General features: G+C 45.3%; 1 long non-coding RNA gene across 1 annotated transcript; it reads right to left on the bottom strand.

The window, feature by feature from the left end:
* Window positions 1–4076: 4076 nt before the first annotated feature.
* LOC138109018 (uncharacterized) lies at window positions 4077–6638 on the bottom strand. Its single transcript, XR_011150203.1, has 4 exons — window positions 6205–6638; window positions 5245–5331; window positions 4972–5027; window positions 4077–4296 (listed from the first exon to the last, which is right to left on the bottom strand). It is a non-coding gene; the product is annotated as an uncharacterized lncRNA (long non-coding RNA).
* Window positions 6639–8111: the final 1473 nt, after the last annotated feature.

Raw genomic sequence — 8111 nt, 5'->3', positions numbered from 1 at the left:
GCTAGTAACCTCAGCATTACCTTTCCAAGCTGTCATACAAGCTGTGTGCTCAAAAATGTCATCCATTTCAATAGGAAAGATACCCCAAGGACATAGATGTTGAGCAAGTATCTAACTGCTTAGCTTTCTACCAGACAACCAAGGTTTTTTGCTTAACTGCCAAAAGCAGAACTACAAAGCTGTTTGCCAGATCCTACTCACTGTCTGTGCAAGTCCCTTCTCATCTGTCAGAGACGTTCAGCTCCAGACAGGACAGGGCAGAAGAAACTGGCCCTTCTCTTCAACTTTACTGCCCACTGCAGGCACGTATGTGTGTCCCACCCCTGAGTATGTCATGCCACTGGCCATTGACATAATAATTCCTGTGAAATGCCAGTGCTCAAAACAAGTAGAGTCCCCAGCTGCCCTTGCAGTAGTGAAAGCCAAGTTTCCAAAGACTGCAAGGCAAAGAGGGGTGTTTCCAAGGGCAAGAACAGCAGTCATGTTCCTGACTGGTTGCTGTCCTTGAAAAAAAGGATCTGTCTTGCATGTGTGAGCAGCTGGGGCAGGGCATGATCTTCCTGCAGGGACATCCTCTCTTTGCATTGTTTTCCCTTTTTAAGAGTACAAGTGTTGGGCAGCCGCCTGCAACTGTTTCACTGTAGGATGAAATTAAATATAGTGTTCTTAATAAAAGAAAAAAGTAAGTCACACAATAGGAAGATTTAGTTAGGTTTCTGAAAAAGGAAGAGCAAAGAAGCAGTTCTCCCCACATGTCTAAGGAATTCTGGAGTGAATATTAGACTCATAGAGCTGCAAGGAGCTTGGCAACATATGCCAAATTTCCAGTGGGGCAGGCAGAAGGGCCAATGAGAAGGGATGCTGACAGGCTAGGAATGGAGTAGCAATGTGGCATTTTAACAAAGATGAAAAGTGTAGCTCTACATCTGAGAGCAGCTTTGTTAATGCAGTTGTGTTTCTCAGGCCACATAGCTGAACTGTCAGTGGGTTTGGCTGTGTCACCTCAGTATAAGCAGAGCTTGATGAAATGTGAGTAATTTCTAAAAGAAAGCATTTCTGTGGGTTTGATTCTCTGTTTTGTGGTCATTGCCTTGGAAGGAACATTAGTAATTTTGGGCTCTTGCACTTGTATAAAAAAAAAAAAAAAAGATGGGAGATACAGAAAGTTTTAGCAATGGTTAAAAGCTTGCTGAGGGCCTGCAGCCAGAGCCTCGCTGGACCCACAGGGTCACCTGGACTGCTGGCAGCCAGCTGTGTGAGGGCAAGGGGACTGCCTGCCCTGTGGGGGCTTGGCACTGACTGCCCTCCCCTTCCACCTCCTCCCGGCTGGGAGCTGAGACGAGGGTGAGGCAAGTACAGCCCCGCTCACTGCCATGCCTGAAGAGCCTGGGAGGGCACACACACTGCCCCTGCTCCACATCCAGCACAGGCACTCTCCCTCCCATGCAAACCTGAGGGTCAGGAACTGGCAGGATGAGCAGGGGACAGTGGAAATCAGCCAGTGCACAGCAGTAACATGAGCGCTTAGGGTCTAATCAACATTTAGACCCAGTTGAAGGAAGACACCTGGCTTCCATGTCCCTCCATTGTCCCCTTAGAGCTGGTCCATAGACCAGTCCTCTACAACCCAATTTTTTCCAGAACAGTTAAACACTGAGCATAACGGTAAGACTCATGATTGCTCAGCCCAAATTAAAACATCTTCTTGCCTCCTTAGAGATGCATCTGCTGTTAAGAACACTTTCCGACCATTCAGGAGCTCTCTGGCAGTCACAGTCCCACCCCAAGAGACTTTAAATTCTGGGACCAAAGCCCCTTTGCAGCGAGCAGCTACAGTGACCCAACAGGTACCTTGCCTGACTCCCTACACATCCCACATTCACACAGACAAGATTTTCTAAGCAGCTCAGTCCCAGGTTTCCCAAGGCAGAGTCTCGGACCTCTGGTTCCTTTAAGTAATTTTATCATGGTGTAGCAACAGAATAACAGCTCAAGCTTGTGCCTTGGAGAAGGGACCCTGAACAAAGGAAACACTGGGCTTTTATACCCTGAGTCTGGGGTCTTCCCCCTGAGTCCTCAGCTTGTGCTGTCTCTTGAATGTCCAGTCAGCTGGCTGGGCTAGGTCCTCATGCCCTTTGTTGGGCAAAGGGGCAGCACCAGGTCACAGCCTCTTGCCTCGAGCTGTCCTCCCCCAGGGCTCAATCTGCAGCTGCCCCCTGAGCTACCTGCACTACATGGATTCTTCAACAACTGCCTTAGGGTTAAGGGCCTGGCAGCTCCTACCTCTGGCCAAACCTGGCAGGAACTCACCTCTGAGCTCGCAGAAGTCTGTCAAATCCAAGGCATTTCAAAAGCCCAAGTAAATTGAATTACGAAAGCTGTGTAGATGCTTCCAACAAAATTTTGATTTGCTGAAAAATTTCCAAGGAAACCTAAGAGTTGACTGTGCAGCTGTAAGTTGAGAAAATGGGAAAAAAAAAAAGCATGGTCTTACTTAGTTTGTAATTGTAGCTCAGTTATAGTTATCTGCTCTAAAAAATCTTTTCCTTTGTTAAAAATCTTGAACAATAAAAAGTTGTCTCTATCCCCCCTGTAAATGCAGTGTAAGCTTTGTAGCTAACTAAGAAAAAGATCTGTAACATGTATTATGCCATTTGATACATTCCAGAAATAATTTTCCAATAGCATTGAGACAGAGTAAGTGTAGTGCATACAAACAAACAGAAAGTGCTTTGGGGCTTGATGTTTAAGGGTTTAGCTCTCAATTCTTCCTGCAAAAGTGGTGTCTCTGGCTCTGATGCTCCTGCAGTGGATGTGTAAAAATTCATATATTTAGCTTTGTAACTGCCCCAAGACATGGTTTTGATTCCCACATAAGCCGTGGCTTGCTAATTTCTTGGGTTTACAAAGCTTGCAGGGCTACATTTTTCTGACAGGTTTAAGGCTTACTACAGAATTGTTTTAAAGGGCATGATAGCTGCATGCACTTAGCCATATCTTAAGATAACACAACACCTTTCCACAAGCAGGGAAGGAACAACAGCTGCTGTCCTATGTACCCTGTATGTCCTGAGCATGGCGGGTCTGCTGAGGGAGAGATGCCTGAAATATCTGTGGAGTGTAATACCCTGAAGCAAAGACTGCACTCACCCTAGGCTCAGGTGAAGATGTTAGCATTGTTGATAGCTCCTTTTCTGTACTGCTGCACCAAACTTAGCTGTCAGCGGTGGATGCTGTAGGCAAAGCCAGCCCTGTGCTAAGGGAGGAACAATGACACTGTCTGGAGCCAAAGAAAGGGCCACCCCAGACTGAAGATCTCAGTCCAGCAGTCAGGTCTTCCTATATACTAAAAGAGATGTTTCCATCCTGCCAGGCTGATTGTTTACATGTTCCATCCACAGGGCTTAGGAGGTTGTCCCGACCAAGCACCGTCACTCAGAACAGCAACAGAGGGAACACGGCTGTCACAAGTCATTCACGATTATTCACAATTTCTGTCTATCCTTAAGATGGAAAGAGACCAAGGAAATCAGTGAAATGCATTAACAGGACTATTTCAGTTATTTTCCCCCAGCTTTTACACTCTGCATCTGTCTCTCACTTACTGGCTTGCAGATACTTTGATAGCAAGCCACAGAAACCACTGCAGCAAGTACTTCACCAGTACTGGGGAAACTCTCAGGGGAGAGGAGAAGAAATAAGTACAAAATTGTTACTCTTTTTGCTCTCTGCGTTTATTTATTTTGGACCCATTGGGCTAGACCGCAACTAAAACTTTATGAACCTAATAAAATTCCCAACATTCTCAGACATGGGTCGTGATGTTTATATATTAGGCAGAATACAAAGGTGTATTTATGAGGAGATTGGAAGTACTTAGAGATGCTTGAGCTCAGGCAAAGCATAAAACACACAGAAGAAATGTTTTCAAACTTAACACAGGTAAAGTCAAGCTAACCAGACGACACATCAAAACCAGAATTGTTTCAGAAATGCTGTGCTCCTCATCACAGAGCCATCCCATATAGTAACAGTGGTAACAAAATCATTCTTTTTCAATAGGTGCTATCTCTTTTTTTTTACATTGTTTTGCAAGTTCTAAAATACAGCTCTCTCATTATGGTAGTGGTAGTAACTATACACACTAATAAACAGGAGAAGGTTGCAAGAGCAAACTTATCTTTTCCTTTCTGTCTTCATAAAACACACACTATTCCCTGATTCAATAAGCAAGATGTACTGTCTGACTCAAGTCGAAGGATAATGGGTCTTGGCGACAGATTAGGCTTTCCATCTCTGTAAATAAGAAAAAGCTAGAGGGAATATATGCTGGGATTTATTTCTGCCAGGAGCAAATAAACAGTTCTGTCAATACAGATAATCCCACCTCCCTGCTTCCCCCATCTCTGTCTTGTCTTTGTCCATCTCCATTCCACCTCATCAAAAAAAAAAAAAAAAAAAAAAAAAAAAGGAAGGTTATGTGCTCATTTTCCTTCTGTCACGCATGGTTGCTTTACTGATTTCAGCACTAACTTTTTTGATACTTCCTGTCACTGGAAGACCTCTCACTCTCTCTCCCCACAAGAACAACATACGTTTTCAATTTAGGTTATGTTCCCAGCAGATGTTGCAGGACATGAAGGTCTTGCTTTCTCTTTCATTAAAAAGGCACTTGTAATACATTTTATTGTCTTGGATGGAAAATGGCATGTATTGCAATATTCAGGAATCAGTCAATGTGATTGCATAATCTCTATCTGAAAAAATCTAATGAGTTAACAAGAAAGAATAAAAACCAAGGTCTGCGTTACATCTCCGTGAAGAGCATTTTTAAGCATCCCTCCAAAGGGTGCTATGGAAGGTAAGGTTTAGTGTCTCAGAGGAACTCCCCAACACTAATACCCACACTCATCCCAAGAATCACTTCTTGTTTTCTTCATATTATTTTATATAAAAATTCTGAGTGCATACCAGTGCCTTTGGTTCTCCAGGCGGACCTCCCGGCTATGCTTCATTTGAATTTAGACCTGTTAACACAAACCCTCCTGTTCTCAAGGCATGACACCAACAGCTCATGTGGAGCCTGAGGTATTGGTTAAAGTGTCATGTCAAGATATACTATCCTTGACTGCTTGCTGCTGGCTGGTGGCCTGGCCAGGGACACACCATCCATGTCTTCCTTGCAGCAGGAGGACTGGTTTGAAATGGCTCAGAGCACCAAAAACCTCGGTGCTTTAAACTTACCTAAGAAAGATGGACCAGAACAAGTGAGCTCCTGCTTCAATAACTGTCACCCAAGAGCAAGGCTTGAAAGGAAAGGAATAAGGAAGGCTGCATAAAAAAATAACAATGAAATCTAATCAGAAACTCAATGCACCAGAAAATGTCCCAAAGGATTTTTTCAAAAACTTTTAAGCTTATGCACACTAGGAAATTGCTGATAGTAGTCTACAGGATGTTCACAGTGTCAGAGAACCATCTGTTACCTGATTTCACAAATACCTACTGCTAAACACACATATATATATATATATTTGTGTGTGTATGTGTATGCATCTTTGGGTGTATACTTTACATACACTCATATTTACTTATTCCATCCTTTGTGTCAAAACTAGGAACAATATGAGGTTATACCCTACAGCAAAACATACACAAACATAATGTGGAATCACCAGAGCTGCCAAAAAATCCCTACTGTAGAAAGAAGATTAAGTCTTACAAAATGGACAGCAAACCACAAGTTTCATACAGAATGCTTGTTTCCAATACACTTAGATTTTATCATTCCATTGTTTCTTCCTGTATTATGGAAGCAATTGTATTTTTACTAAAGCATAGGTATGTCAGAGCCAGAAGCAATGGTCCATCTAAACCTTCATTTGTGACAGTAAGTAATACAGACATCATACAATACATGGATATCTCAGCATCTATTCCCAACCACATAAATTCAGCCAGTGGCTGTGTCTCTGGTTTCCTCATTTTCCATAAATTTGTCTATCTTCTCTTGAGCTGATATGCAGCACTTTTTATTGCTGACTTTGGAAATTACTCTATAATTTAAAAACTCTTTGTGTAACAGAAATCCAGCTTGGATTATAACTGAGGTTGGTGGTTTCCACCTGGTATACTGGGGTTCCTGATTGCACACACTAACTTTCCACTTGCACCTTTCTCTAGGCACTTGCAGAAGGCACTTACTGTTTGAAGTGGCTCCTGGCATCCTGGGACCAACAGGGAGAGATCAGAGGCAATTTTGCATAGTGCTTGCCTTCTCCTGGCCATGGGCTGCTGGATCTGAGTGCTGGCCCCACAGTGGGTCAGTGCAGTGTGGATCCTTCCTTCCTGGCTCTAGCACCCAGCAAGCAGCAGCAGGGCTCAGCAGCACCCTGCTCATCCCTGAAGCCCCTCAGATCACTCCCCCACCATCTGCCTCCCTCCACATGGATTTATTTCTGACCCAACACCTTTCTATGTAAGGAAAACCCACTGGGGTTACACTGAACTCTGGTCAGTCAATGAAATGGTCTAGTTTTGACTGGCCACTTGCCACCTTGGCGTGGGTGCTGCTTGCCTGTTGCTGCCTGTTCCGAGCTTCCCTTCCCCCTCCCCGAGACAAGCCAGGACTTGCCTCTGCCATGTGCTCCTTTTTTCCAAGCGCCGGCAAAACCAAATGTAACTCAAACTCTTCAGCAGTGTCTGATTGGCCCCTCACCCCGGGTCCCCCCCCAGTCCTCCCCTTTCCCCTTCTCCCAATAAAAGAAGGACCCACGAGGGGGCCCGCGCTCTTTGGCTTTGCAATCCTTCTGCGAACATCTGTGTGTCTCTGTCTCTGTTTGAAAGCTTCTAATTGCAGGAATTAGGCAAACTGAAGGCTGTATTTCTCCCTCTTTGCTTCTACGGGTGGTATCAGCTTTGCAGCTGCGATTTAGCACTTTCAGAGCTACTGAAATGCTGGATTGCCCGTGCTACCTCTCTAGGCTGCCCAAGGCTTTCTAAGGCATTGAACTACGAGCCTAGCCGGTAAAAAGCTGTGAGTATTTTCCACACTTGCCCAGCATCTGTGCCCCATGGGGCCCATTGTGGCTCCACAAGCCAGTGGGGATGTAATGTCCAGATGATTACAACTGAAGGGCTATCCCATGTTCCATTTCAGCAAGCAGCAGACATTTTCTCAAATCCCAAGGAAGTCCTGGTGCTCAGTACCATAAGCTCCTGAGCCATGCAGGGACCAGGAGCCAGTGGTATCCCCATGGAGTCAGGAACATTTGGGAATTCAGCCACTGGGACTCTGGGCCCAGCAACCCTCAGCTTGGACTTGTTTTCCTACCTGCAAATAACCTGTTAAGTTTAATTTTCACAACTGATCACAGCAAAACCAAGCCTGAAAATCCTTCCAGCAGCGTGACAAGCTCTGTCCACACCGCTCCCGGTACCTGGCAGTGACAATCCCCATCCTGCTGGCATGGGAGCGGGGCTGCCCAGTGCCAGCCCCAGTGAGCACGTGGCCAGCAGTGGAAGATGGACCCTGCCAACAGCACCTGCCTGCACACTGAGGGACACCATGCAGGGGGAGGTTGGGCTTCTCCTTCATGGCATTGAGGGCATTGAGACCAAAACCAAACTTGGTGCAGCAGGAGCAGCCCCAGCCCCTCGGCACTGCAGACCCATGAGCACCTCAGGCAGAAAAGGAGCTGAGGAACAAAGCTAGGATGTGCAATGGGAAATGAGATTTCAACAATCTGTCAGAATTACCGCTTACACTTCAGCTTGTAAAAAATGATCAATGTGCAGACTGAAATATTCCTGCTCCTGAGGTACCTTTTTTTCTTTTAAGATTGAAATTTTTCCCTCTTCTGTATATGCCAGTTGTTTGTAGCCTAGGGATTAGCATTCTGACATTTCTCTATGCCTTTTCAGGCTGCATGTTGCTGTGCACAGTGATCCCTCTAACTTTTTCTTTATGCTCCTGACACTTCTTGGCCCTGACACTCAGGCTTGCCTCTCCATGTTCGAACAGTAGCACAAGGCTGGGCTGCATGAGCCCAAATGAGGCAGACAGCCCTGAGGATCACAGTGGGATGGCAGGGAAAGCAGCTGAGAGACTC

The sequence above is a fragment of the Aphelocoma coerulescens genome, chromosome 4, assembly GCF_041296385.1.
Source record: "Aphelocoma coerulescens isolate FSJ_1873_10779 chromosome 4, UR_Acoe_1.0, whole genome shotgun sequence".
Classification (NCBI taxonomy): domain Eukaryota; kingdom Metazoa; phylum Chordata; class Aves; order Passeriformes; family Corvidae; genus Aphelocoma; species Aphelocoma coerulescens.
Note: the sequence above shows the minus strand (reverse complement) of the source record. Positions and strands in the feature narration are given on the sequence as shown.